Here is a 6,223-nt window from a genome sequence, read left to right as displayed (position 1 = left end):
GCCAACCCTGCTCACTGAATAATTGAAAGCAAGCACAGACGCACTTAACCGATTGGGCAGTATTGAAATATATCAGTTTTGTGTTGTGGGCGGGATGCAGGCAGACTAGTCTGAGGACTCAGAATGGGGGTCCTGCAGATCAGCCAAGTCTACAGGCGAGATGGAGATCAAATGCTTGCCAGGAGGAAGCGAAAATGGAGTTTATTGAATAGCTGAGTACAGAGAAGAGTAGAGAGAGTGTGTCTGGGAGACTCCAAAAGGGGAATAAATCCAGTGGTTGCTTGGGTTTGGGGATTTCTATTGGAAAGGGATGCAGGGTACCTGTTCCTTCAGTAATCCAGGATATGGTCCAGTGGAAGGTGGCATTCCTTGGCCTGCAGGAGCATCACTCCAGCCTCTGCTTCCATCACTGCATTAGCCTTCTTTGTCTGGATCTCCTCTGTGTCCAAATTTCTCTCTTCTTTAAGGAAACCAGACGTTGGATGTAGGGCTACCCTAATCCAGTATGACCTCATCCTAACTCCTTTATATCTGCAAAGACTCTATTTCCAAATAAGGTCATGTTCACAACTTCTGGGTGGACATGAATTTTGGGGAGACACTATTCAACCCAGTAGCGTCCCTAAAAATCATTGTTAATGAAAATGCTTGAGCTAAGGATGCAAAGAGGTATAAATCATAGGCCCTCTCCTCAGAGTAAGACACTGTACCTACAGATATAGTCTCTATACCCAGAATGTAATTTACCAGCAAGACAGGAGATGTAAAGAGCCAGCTGACTGGGGCCAAATGACAATCCCATGGGCCAAATGACAGCTGTGCCCCAGAATTCAGCCAAGGGGCACGGTCACCGAGGACACCACTAAAGGGCTTTACTCCAAGTAGAGGGTAATCTAAGCATATCTTTGAAGGAAAGCAAAGATGAATCAGGAAGGCTTATCAAAAGCACAGCCCTAAAGGCAGTATGTGTGCCAGGCAGAATCTTACTTCTGAAATTTCATTGCAGACATGAGAGACTGAACAGTTGTGAGCACTTACTGTATGGAATATAAGTGAATTACTTTGGCTATAATAATAGTATGTAGTAATGCCATAGCAATGAACATGCTTTACAGTGCTCTTTCCTTTCATTAATTTCATTTGTCTTTGTGACAATCCTGAGTGTCCGTGGAGAAAAGGACATCATATCTTACAACTAAGGATGCTGGGGCTCAATGGAGGGTCAAGTAACTTGCCCAAGTCAAACAGCAAATCAGTTATAGAATTGGTTTGAAACACATTGGCCTCAATAGTCCTTGTTCAGGAATTTCCTTGCCCCAGTGAGCTTTTCACCCTGGGTGAGAGCCTTCCAGTACTAGTTGTGTTGTTCTTGGCGCAAGGAAAGCATTTGAAGAACATGGTAATCCTGTAAGAAATGAAAAGCCTTCCTCAAAGCCATGTGAATTCCAAACTGGAATTGTGATAAACCTCCCCCAGACATCCAAATTGGTTTCCCTAAAACTTCTGGGGATTTTTGACTGTATTAAAGAATCTCTTTTGGGGCGCCTGGGTGGCTCAGTGGGTTAAGCTGCTGCGTTGGGCTCAGGTCATGATCTCAGCGTCCTGGGACTGAGTCCCGTATGGAGCTCTCTGCTCAGCAGGGAGCCTGCTTCCCTCTCTATCTCTCTCTCTCTGCCTGCCTCTCTGCCTACTTGTGATCTGTCTGTCAAATAAATAAATAAAATCTTAAAAAAAAAAAAAAAAAGAATCTCTTTTGGCCTTCAGAGACATAATAGGATACTGTGGCCCTCTGAAACCTCAGCTGATCATCTTACGAAAATAGGGGTTGAATGGAACTTGAAGGCACACAGAGACATGGGTGAGAAGTTGAGTACAAAAGACCATAAATTATATCACAAAATAAGTTGACAAAAACTGATAATCACAACTTAGTGTCTGATCTCATCAGTGTGGAGTCATGCACAGAGGACCAGATCTTGGCAGGTTTTAAGGACTTTCTAATAAGAATCTGTAAGTGTGGTTACAGCTGGAAGCAAGCAGAGAGTCTAGCCTTGGGCTGAGTATCTGATGATTGAATGCATTTACCTGGATTTTCCTTTACTCAGTAAGCAGGGAACTTACTGCATCCTCTGCGTGTTGTCTTCAAAGGTATATTTAAGGGTAAAATGCTTTTGAGTCTAGTGTGATTCACTGAGTTCTTGCTTGTGCAAAGTGCTATATGGGTTGCTATAGGAGAATATAAAAGTATAGAAGACAGTCCCTGACCTTGAAGAAAAGCCCATCTAATTCAGAAGATTAAAAATGGCATAAGTGGGGCTGCAATAGAATTCTTAAGCAATTTCTTATCACTCGGTTGACTGTTCCGACGCAACTTCTCAAAACCAGGCCTTCGCTTGACACCCCTTTTAAAATAATGCCCTACAGTAACTTCATGTCACCTTGTAGCCCTTTATCTTTCTCCAGGACCTTTATGACATTGGTCACTATCAGAAATTAAGTTGTTGCCTTGGTTACTCTGCTCCTAGACATAGTATCCGTAAGAACATGGAATTGTCTTGTTTTTTTGCTGTATAACAACTAAAACAATGTTGGGCGTATGTTAGGTGCTCATTAAATATTTTTTAAATAAATTAAGTACATATTAATCAATGGAAAATGGCCCAAGACAACTTGAATTAATACAGTGTTTCTCATATTTGCCTGATGAGACTTATATGGACATTTTGATTCAGGAAGCTTCAAGTGGGGCCCCGGAATCTGTATTCTTAAGAAGCATCCCAACTAATTCTTTTAAAGGGTTAGTTGGGGAAACATGGGATTAATGCAATGATTGGTGGTGGTTGGGAGAAAAAAGTGAAATGACGAGATTAGTTTCCAAAGATCAGTGGCTGCTCACTGGAATCATCTGGGAGAGATGAAAAAAATCCTGACAGCCCAGACACTACTCCAGATCCATGAAATTAGAATCTTTGGGGGTGGGTTCTGGATTTGGGCTGGGTTTTAACATTCACTGGGTGATTCTAAAGCATTCCTGAGGTTGAAAAGCCCCTGGGATCCATAGAAATATTTTGTAAGTACTCCAAGCCCATTACTAGGTTGTGCCCCTATTGCTTCCGGCTTCTTATGTCACGCAGCTGGAATCCCTGAGCTCCTAGTCTAGAAGAAATGTGCAGAAACTTACACAATAACCCCATTTGGGGACAACTGTAGTAACTTCTCGCTATTGTAAAAAAATGTTATCTAAAACAACAACTGAATAAAATCTCATGTACTTCATGGCCAGAGCAGAAAACAATTATTGTATATGGAAGGTGAGAAATCCAAGGCGATTAGGGTGAGTCATAGAGAGCAAAAATGCTGTGCTTTTAACAAAATGGTAGAATGCACAGGAGAATACTGAGTTTCTCTTGAATGCCTAGAGAAAGAAAGATGACAAGTAGCCCAGGAGAGGGAAGGGGGCGATGTGGACAAAGTCTAGAGCAGTGGTTCTCAGTGTGACTGCATATTAAAGTCACGTGGGGAGCTTAAAAAATTACTGATCCCCAGACTTGTTCTCAAAGATTCTGCAGTAATAAGTGTAGGGGTGGTGTGTGTGTGTGTGTGTGTGTGTGTGTGGTGTGGCAAGATTGTTATTAGAGGTTTAGGGAGGGGAGCCTGGGCAAGTTACCCCTCATAACAACAATAGCTGTCATTTATTGAGCAATCACTCTTTGCCAGCCACAGTGGCTGATGCCTGCTTTACAGAGCCTACCTCATTTAATCCTCACAAACATCTGGGGACGGAGGCACATTGCTAGCCCCATTTATAGAGATGGAGGGGTAACAAGGCTCTGTAACCCTAGAGAGGGTCACAAGGTTCTGTAACTGGAGGGTGGTAGAGCCAGGATGTTGGCCCACTGCCTGCCCTCACGTCCACTCTCTTGTACTGCTTCAATCAAGACAGGCTCTGATGAGGGGCGCCTGGGTGGCTCAGGGGGTTAAGCCTCTGCCTTTGGCTCAGGTCATGATCTCAGGGTCCTGGGATCGAGTCCCACATCAGGCTCTCTGCTCAGCGGGGAGCCTGCTTCCTCCTCTCTCTCTGCCTGCTTCTCTGCCTCCTTGTGATCTCTCTCTCTCTCTGTGTGTGTCCAATAAATAAATAAAGACTTAAAAAAAAAAAAAAAAAGACAGGCTCTGATGAGAAGGTCATCAGGGAGAAGCTCTCTAGGCAGAGGTCATGTCCAGTAATTAAGTTTTGTGCTGTGCTGTGCTGTGCTGTGCTAGGACTCCTTCCCCTTTACCAGGCTTCATAGGAGAGCTGGGTGGGTGGTGCTTTGGGGAAAGGACAACTGGGGTGAGAATAGTATGAGGCAGAGGGGTGTGGGAGGTGGTGAGAACTCTAGTGGCTGAGAGCAAGGTCCAAGGACCAAGCTGATCAGGAGGCTGACGGAGTGTCATAGAAATGCTGTAGAGTGGGGAACATAGGTCCTTTCATGGGAAGATATAGAGAAAAAGGAGCAGAGGGACATAAAATGGGGTGGTCGTGGACTCTGCCTTTATGTTGACTGTGGGGCTCAAGTCATTCCACTTGGTTCTAAAGAAAAAGGACATCCACAATTTGAGAGAGTTAGGGGCTCTCTGGGCTCACATGACTACACATAAAATAATTTGTGGCACAGAGCTGGGTTCTTCCAAGTATGACTATCTACTCTTTTATTTATCCTAGAGGTACACACACACACACACATTTTGGCAAAGATTTGTCAAAACTTTCTTAAACCTCTCCATATCCACACCAGCATTTTTTGGTTTTGAGCCATTTGTACACAAAGAAACATAGTTTTCGTTTTGCTCTGTGTAATCATCTCAGGACAGTTGATGTGTAGGCAAAATGAACAGAGAACAAATATGCTGTGTGTGGCTGCAGCTGTTGGGTGATTAGTGAGGCTCCCCCACCAGCTGGTAACCTGCCTCACCACTTCCGCACCTCTGGCTTTGAAGGACCTGACCCAGCTTCTTACCTCAGCCAAACTGTCAGACTTCTTGGAACGTTAAGGTGTCTTGTGAAAATCTAAAAACAGAAATGTTAACTGCTTTTACTTTTAGAAATACCACTATTTACATTACAGCTTCAAATGTTTTCATCTGCTGTTCCTACTTTAAAGCCCCTGCCAAAGTAGCCTAGATGAAAGAATATGAAGTTACAAATATGTCCAAGGAATTTAAGGTTGACCATGCAGCCTGTATTCAGGGCTTGAATTAAGACTGAGACAAGCTGATCTGACATAGCCTCAAATTCCATTCCTCTTATTTAGGTGGTAGAAGAATTAGGGACAGAAGAACCTTATGATCGAGTTCAAGCTGAAGCTTACTATGGTTCTTGGCTTTAACCTGTTTAAGAGTGATATGTATCCAGTTTCCTTCTGTAAAATAGGTTTCAACATAAATGAGCTGAGGGGAAATAGGACAGGGAGTCCAAAGAAACCCATGGAGGGTGCTGTTACCTCTCCATGTACTGAGAATCTGAAGGGACTTAAAGTTCAGGTTGTATGGGCACATGCATTCATTTAAAAACAACAGGATAGTTCCCCACGAAAACTGAGTTTGGGCAATACCTCAGATGAATTTGCTTTACTCATTCTTTATACCTGGAATAGCCTAGATCTAAAAAGAGAGAGCCCAAGAGCAGATACCCATGTGTTCATATCATGACTCATCCAGTAAGACTTCTGCCTTCCATTTTCCACCTCTATCTGTTGGGCCTGACACTACCTGTCATTCACCGAAGTGAGCAAACACTGACTCCCTCAGAGTGTGTGGGTGGAAGAAGTCAATAGGGTCATCATCACTCAGGATAATGTCAACACTCTTTTCATCATTTAACATATATATCCCGGCAGAAACTTTTGGTTGAGAAAGAGGAACTATATGACGCCTGATAGCATGAGTTCTGAAACCAGACAACCAGGTTTGAATCCTGGCTTTAGCACTGGGTAGCTGTGTGACTTCAGGTCAAGTTACTTTACCCTGTACCTCCGTTCCCTCATTTGTGAAATGCAGATAAGATCTTCTCCCTCATAGGGTATGGTGAGGATTTAAATGAGTTAATACTACAATAATGACTGGCATATATAAAGTGCTCGATAAATATTGCTCTCGGCCCCACCTCTCCCCTTCCACATTTATTTGTTTCTGTGGGGTTTTTTTGTTTGTTTGTTTCGGTTTTTTACTGTCAGAGTGTGGA

This window comes from Meles meles, chromosome 3 (assembly GCF_922984935.1).
Source record: "Meles meles chromosome 3, mMelMel3.1 paternal haplotype, whole genome shotgun sequence".
Classification (NCBI taxonomy): domain Eukaryota; kingdom Metazoa; phylum Chordata; class Mammalia; order Carnivora; family Mustelidae; genus Meles; species Meles meles.
The sequence above is the reverse complement of the archived record's forward strand: the minus strand, read 5'-3'. Positions refer to the sequence as shown.